Raw genomic sequence first — 7,087 nt, forward strand, 5'->3', positions numbered from 1 at the left:
AGAGTTGGCATAAGAGGAAACAACAATTATGAACTAACAATTGTAAGTGAGGCATGAAAGTTATATAATGACACGAGAACCTTGATTTTCCTTTGCCCAAACCTTGCACAACCCTATGCGTGCACTATTTTTTATTGGAGTGAGCACCTTTTACCTTGAACTCCCATCTCTCTTTCTCTCATCCCTTTGTGTGTGTGTGTGTGTTGGTTAGTTGGACTGATTAGGATTTAATCTAGACGCCAACACTTGATGTGATTAAGGCCGCTTGAAATATACCCCTCGCAGTGATCTAGTATCCTCATACCTCTATAATGACACATAACCTTTATTTGTCATTGCCTAAACCTTTACACAACATGTATGTGCACTCTTTTTATCGAAGTGGGCACCTTTTATACCATGAACTCCTGACCTTTCTCTCTTTTCACGTCAGTATCCTATCTCTCTCTCTCCACCTGTGTGTGGGTGTGTGTGTGTGTGATGGTCCAACTCGGATTTAATCTAGGCGGCAACACTTGATGTGGTTAAGGCCACTTGAAATATAAGTTGATAGAGTTGGCATAAGAGTAACAACAATTATGAACTAATAATTGTAAGTGAAGCATGAAAGTTATATAATGACACGAGAACCTTGATTTTCCATTGCCTAAACCTTGCACAACCCTATGTGTACACTCTTTTTATTGGAGCGGGCACCTTTTATACCTTGAACTCCCATCTCTCTTTCTCTCATCCCTTTGTGTGACTATGTGTGTGTGTGTCTGTGTGTGTGTTTTGGTCTATAGACTGATTAGGATTTAATATAGGCGCCAACACTTGATGTGGTTAAGGCCGCTCGAAATATGCCCCTCGCGGTGATCTAGTATCCTCGAATCTTTATAATGACACGATAACCTTCATTTGCCATTGCCTAAACGAGACACAACATGTATCTGCACTCTTTTTTATTGAAGCGGGAACCTTTTATACCATGAACTCCCGACTTCTCTCTTTCCACGCCAGTATCCCATCTCTCTCTCCACCTGTGTGTGTGTGTGTGTGTGTGTCATGGTCCGACTAGGATTTAATCTAGGCGCCATCACTTGATGTGGTTAAGGCCACTTGAAATATAAGTTTATAGAGTTGGCATAAGAGGAAACAACAATTATGAACTAACAAGTGTAAGTGAAACATGAAACCTATATAATGATATGAGAACCTTCATTTTCCATTGCCCAAACCTTACACAGTCCTATGTGTGCACTCTTTTTTTATTAGAGCGGGCACCTTTTTTTTACCTTGAACTCCCATATCTCTTCCTCTCACCCCTTCGCTGATCCGCAGCATGGATTCGCGCCGCCACGCCCGCGGGTCGTCCTCCGTGGCCACTTCGTCGAGCCGCCGCCACTCAGCCGATCCGCCCGCCGCCGCACCCCCACGCGTTTTGCGGACTTCCCAGACCTCCCTCAGCCGCGCCATGACGAGGACCTACATGGGCGTCCGACAACGGTCATGGGGGACGTGGGTGGCCGAAATCACCGTCCGCAAGACTGGCACGTGAAAGTGGGTCGATTCCTTCCACACCGCTGAGCTCGCGGCCATGGAATACGACCGGTGGCAGGTCTAGTTCCACGGCCGTGACGCGATGCTCAATTTTCCCATTGGCACGCGGCTGGTCAACCTTGTCCTGTCGGAGCTGGGGGTGGTGTCCGCTCGGATGGCGCGGGAAGACCGGGCGGCGAGGGAGCGCCTCGAGGCCGAGGCCGCCGCCGAGGCCTACATGGATGACCTCTGCTGGCAGTAGCTGGAGCTAGTGGAGGCGAGCGAGCGATCTTCGTCATCAATGACGACGAAGTTATCGTCATCTTCGACGACGAGGGTAGCAAGGCGGGCGGCGAGGAGGGCGGCAATGCGGGCGGCAAGGAGGGCGGCGATGATAAGATTGACGTCGAGGAGTGGCGAAGTGTCTTCCCCGGCGATGACGACGACGACACTGGCCCGGACCCAACTCTCACCGAAGGTGACCTCGCCGGGAAGGATCTGCTCAACCTCCACTTCGGCCGAAAGTAGTTTAAGTTTAGTTTTAGTTTAAATTATGTTTAATGTTCGGTTGCGAGAACTTTATGTGTTGAACTTATGTTTACATGCATCATCTTTCAGTTCAAATTTGATTGAATTTGTGCAAATTTAGTTATACTGCGCTAACTTTAGGGGATCGGCTATGTGCGGCGAAATTTTAGTGGATTATATATACTCCACTAAGGTATATACTCCGCTAACTTTTAATGGATCGGTTAGACTTTTCCTTATATTTCTTTACGAAGGAAATACATACCAACTTGCACTTTTTTTGGGTTCAATGTAACCAAAATTTTACCCATAACATGTGTACGCAGAATCATAAAATTTTCTAACTCTCTCACTCTACTTTATCATTTTTCAGATGGCACCATCGAGCAACTAAACAGAAAATAGCAGTCATTACCACTAGCATTTATAACGAAAAATGATTTTACTCCATTTGTAGGTCGTGCTTGTGTAATATAGTCAGAAGGGGAAAACGTTCTATATTGAATTGTGCTTTGCTGTCGAATGGCACATGCAAAAAGAAAGAAACGTGCTTTGCAAGGTTGGTTCGCCAGATCAAGCCAAGAAGTAAACCCACGGGTTCGCTATACCTGCTACTCCTGTTGATGTGGAAGGATAAAACGAATGACCCGTGGCCTACGTCCTGGAATCCTGGGATAAGAGATTACCTGACCTATTCTGACAGTGCTAGTACTTTCTATTTCTTTAGCGAATCTTGACTCTTGAGGCGGTCCATGATCCCACCAGAGTACTATATAACAACTAGCCTCTCATCTCACACTTACAAGTGGGTCCCCAGCTTACCACACAGTCAGAGAGATGTGGTTATTTAACCCAATCCTTCAATGAGTATCTTGTGGACGGAACAGTTTCCTTGGAGATTTGCGGCAGGTTCAGTTTTCGTTGCTTTAGTTATAGCTTCAGGTTAGTTTCTCAATCTTTTCTTCAGTTATAGCTCCAGGTTCAATTTTGTTTGCTTCAACATGGGATGAAACTTTCTTTGCAGCTGCTCTCGCCAATGCTCCAGCGTGCGCCCGGCCTTTGGCACGGTTGCGGACCATGCGAGGTGTAACAATCAAGGCGCTGAAACAAGAGAACAAAGAACAAATGTACACTTTTTTCTGTAGTTAAACTGGAGATCCCGCATCATACCTGAGGCTGAGGATATGACACTCAAGGCCTCAACATCTTCACCAGCACTCCAACAGGGACCATGGTGCCTGCAAATGCATCTTCAGCCCTAGCAATACTCATCATGGTCGAACTTCCGCTTCCATTGCTTGCACGGCCAGCTTGGAAAACTTCCATTCGAGCAACTAAGGGCTGTAGTACTAGTAGCAGCGAGCAGCAGCAACGATAGGAAGATGTTTCATCAAGGTCTGCAGCCTTGGTCGAAGTAGATGCCTTTTCTTTAGACTAGGAGAAATAAATATCTCTAAGAGGATAGCAAGAACACGCCATGAGATGTAAATATGACAAATTCAATGAAGATTGGAAGTGAAATAAATTCAGTGCGTCACGGTTTGCTTCTGTCACGTAATTCAACAGGTTATACTCCCAAATCAAAATCGAGCCTCTATAGAACGCAGCTCTAAATCCAGAATAGGACAAATTGACAAGGAGTAGGAATACATGCCAGTTCATGCACTGGTAGTAGTAACTAGTACCTCATCTCCGCGTGGTCTTCTGTGATGCGCTGCCGTTGAGCGAACAGGCCGCATGCACAAACCAAGCGCGGGGCATACCTGCTCGTCGAGCTCGTGGACCAGTCCAGAACTCATTCTTCAAAAACACGCTTCTTTCTCGTGATAGTATAACAGAGTATATAGTAGTACAAGGCAGCAGTAGCCTTTCAAGTTTCAACATCAGTTACCACTTACCACATAGGAAGGGACGCGAACATTTTGACCAATAGTGAAATCGTAAAGAGGAGCAGCCATCCCTGTAATACTGCCTTTTGTCCATACCTCGTTGTATGTACCCCTCCTTTTTTTCGACCGACCAAGACATGGAAAGCAACCGGCCCTTCAACTGCATCCTGTAAGTGCAAGAGGGTGTAGGTGGTTCAACACAGTCAATTAGACCCATGCAATCTTTTGGCGTTTACCTAAGTTGATCCTCGTCAGCACTGGTTTCCGACTGAATCAGAGAAAACGACGCACAAATCCGTGATTAAAACACGGCTGTAACAGGCCCAGCAAGATTAGGAAAACTAAAAGAAGATTTCAGTTCGAAGATGAATTAATAGTTGGTAATTGTATGATTTTTGGATGATAGATGACTCGCATCACAGATCCAAACAATGTGTTGCCGGTGCTTTGCACCGAATTGCAGTGCCAGGAGCTACTGTAACGACCTCTCATCAATGCCTCTCTGACTCACTAAGTCTAGCCTATAATAACAACAATGTAGTCATGAAAGCATACTTAGCATTGGTAATGTAATGCATGACTTCTGACTCTAGCATCCTGAAACCAACGAAACGAAAGGTGTCGAACCATTTGTAGTGCATACAGACAATAGATGTTCATCTTTGCTAAAAATAGATCTGGATGGATGGAACCGTTCAACGCCAAGAAAACAACAAAACGTATAGTGTAGGGTTACCCAAACGGTCCATACTCGTGGCCCAATGCTAGAAAGAAGATGCATGCATACTCTGAATATTATTGCCATCGCAGCACATAGGTTGCCATTTTGGTCCGGTGCTCTCTAAAGTTCAGCACGTGGCTTCCCCTTTGGTATATGCGATCTACCATAATTCAATATATAGGTACCTTATCCATATAAAGGTTCGGATCTTGATGCAAATCAAGGGTTCCGATAGCACACTCTGCTGCTAGTGTAGATAGGAAAGCCGTTCTCTCTCTCTATATATATATTGTCATATGATTTCTTATACTAAAGTAACAATTCATTCACAATTTCAAGTACGAATCAGAAACTTCATTGAAAACTAAGAAACTATAATCTCAGTCATTGAAGCAATTGCAATTTATCATAACATCAGAAAGAGTCAATATAAGAGCTTTTCAGCAAGTCCACATACTCAACTATCATTTAGTCTTTCACAATTGCTAACACTCACGCAATACTTATGAGTATGAAGCTTTAATCAGACACAGAGAAAGATAGGGGCTTATAGTTTTGCCTCCCAACCCTTTTACCTCAAGGGTAATGTCAACAATAATAGTTTATGAAAACCCACATCCAATTAGCTATATATATCAGGATCTTTCCAACACGCAGTGCTTGCCAAAGGATAAAATGTGAAAAGTGAAAGGTGAAGATCACCATGTGTAACGCCCCGAGACTGACGTGCCAGGTGTCCTCCAGTTATTCGCTGTTGTTGCCTTGTCATTGCTTGCATGTCATGCATCTCATATCATGTCATCGTGTGCATTTCATTTGCATACGTGTTCGTCTCATGCATCCGAGCATTTTTCCCCGTTGTCCATTTTGCAATCCGGCACTCCTATGTCACCCGGTGCCCCTTTCTACCTCTTTTCATGTGTGGGTGTTAAACGTTTTCGGATTGGACCAGGACTTGTCATGCGACCGTGGTTTACTACCGTAGACCGCCTGTCAAGTTTCGTGCCATTTAGACTTCATTTGATACTCCAACGGTTAACCGAGGGACCGAAAAGGCCTCATGTGTGTTGCAGCCCAACACCTCTCCAAAGTGGCCCAAAACCCACCTAAACCCGTTCCATCATCTAGATCGTTCGATCACGATCGCGCGGCCGCAAACCACACCTCATTTGGAGCTTCCTAGCTCCCTCTACCTATAAATATGTGATCCCCTACCAAAAATTTGCGGTACAAACCCTAGTCCTCTTCCACCTCGCGCCCGGACGTTTCTTCCACCGACGGACGCGTCCACTCCACAACCACCTCATTCCGACCAATGGAGAGCCGCCACATCAGCCGCACCGCCGCCTCCAACCACTCAGACGCCGCCACGCGTCCCCGCGCCCGCGCCCACTTCGCCGCGGCACCCGGGGCCCAGATCCGGCCCGCCCTGGGCCGAATCGGGCCGCGTCGGGCCCGCCTCCGCCGCTGCTCACCTGCGCTGCCCGGCTCCCGTGTGCAGCGCGCCTCGCCGCCGACGCCTTCATCGACCCCGCAGCCGCGCCCGTTCACCGGAATCGCCGCTCGCCGTCGTCGGCCACCGCGCCCCGCCGCCTCGCATCCCGCGCCGCCTAGCTCCGCCGCCTCGCATCCCGCGCAGCCGCGCACCATCGCCCACCGCCCGGCTCTCCAGACCACAGCATCGCCCCGCCCGCAGGCCGCCGGCCGCAGCTCGCCGTTCCGTTCCCGTGCTCCGCCATTGCCGGAGTCACGATGTCCGCCGGAGTCGCCGGTTTCGCTCTCCTCCACCGGTCCCGGCCGGATCCCCGTCTCTATGCCGCCGTGCTGCATGGATCCGGTGGCCAGGGGGTCGGATCCTTCTTGTTCGCCGCCCATCTCCAAGGTCACCTCAGCTTCCGTGCCCTCGCCGGAGCTCGCCGAAGCTCCTCTCCGGTCAGATCCAGAGAAGATGGATCAGATCCACCAAGTCCACCAACCAAACGCGCGCCCTCGTCCCAAATCCACCCCGTCCCGGAACCGCTCCGTCCCGCGTTGACTTTTCGCAGAGGTAAAATTTCACTAAGTCCCCGAAGTTTCCAGATTCATATGCCCATGTTCATCGCATCATAACTCTGCATCCGTAGCTCCGATTCGTGCATGTAGCATATCAAAATGTTCGCCTCGACAAGTAAATCATTTCATCTCATTGCATCATTTTCATTTGAGCTCATCTTGATGACCGAAATGCTGTTGGAAGAGGGCTATGTGATGATTATTTCAGATCTATTTCAGCAAATGGCCTTTTGTCATTTTTGCCATGATTAATGTGTGCATGCTATGATCCTGAGCTCTACATGTGTTTTGTAGAATGCCATGCCATCTTTACAGGGGTGTATGCCATGTATTTTTGTGATCTTTTTGGTGACTAGCACAAGCATGCAAAGTAGCT

This window comes from Triticum urartu, chromosome 5A (assembly GCF_056163025.1).
Source record: "Triticum urartu cultivar PI428250 chromosome 5A, HENAU_Tu73, whole genome shotgun sequence".
Taxonomy (NCBI): Eukaryota; Viridiplantae; Streptophyta; class Magnoliopsida; order Poales; family Poaceae; genus Triticum; species Triticum urartu.